We start from the raw sequence: 764 nt of genomic DNA, 5'->3' as shown, positions 1-764 counted from the left end.
ATCGATCGATCCGTTTATAAAAAAACTTACAAGATTTTCCGAGGATATTCCGAGGAATATTTGAGATTTTGTTCGATCGAACGATGGTATAATCTAATCGATCGATCACATTCTTACGGCTTTCGTCCATCTGGTGATCGATCGATGCGTTTTTGTAAAAAACAAATCGATCGATCCGTTTATAAAAAACGTACAAGATTGAAACCCCAAACACTAGTTCCTCGGAATTTCTTCGGAATATTCCGACGGAATTACGAGGAAGAATAGGGTTTCCTCGGAATTCTCTCGGAATAGTCCGAGGAAATTTCGAGGAAATAGGGGTTTTAAACCAAAAACAACGTTTTGCGGTTTGAATAACACCTATATAACCCTTATTAAGTGTCTTACGTTAATTATGAAGTCTAAAATTTGTTCCTTACCCCTTAATTAACACTTTTCCGATTGTATGAACGAAATCCCACAACATAAGAGAAACACTTATACGTTTTAATGAACGGTATAGGGAATACTTTCAATTAGTTTTGAAATTTGTTATTTCATGGTTTATGCTAATCTATACAAAGAATCCTCAATGGTATACATTACAATTGTATAAGAAATGAAATACGGCAAAAAAAATTGATGTTTTGAAACCCCAAACACTAGTTCCCCGGTATTTCCTCGGAATATTCCGAGGAAATTCTAACGGATATTTTAATATCCGTCGGAATGTCCTCGGAATATTTTCATTTTACCGGGCAAATATTTCGCGAAAATTGAAATTA

This window comes from Brassica oleracea, chromosome C8 (assembly GCF_000695525.1).
Source record: "Brassica oleracea var. oleracea cultivar TO1000 chromosome C8, BOL, whole genome shotgun sequence".
NCBI lineage: Eukaryota > Viridiplantae > Streptophyta > Magnoliopsida > Brassicales > Brassicaceae > Brassica > Brassica oleracea.
Note: the sequence above shows the minus strand (reverse complement) of the source record.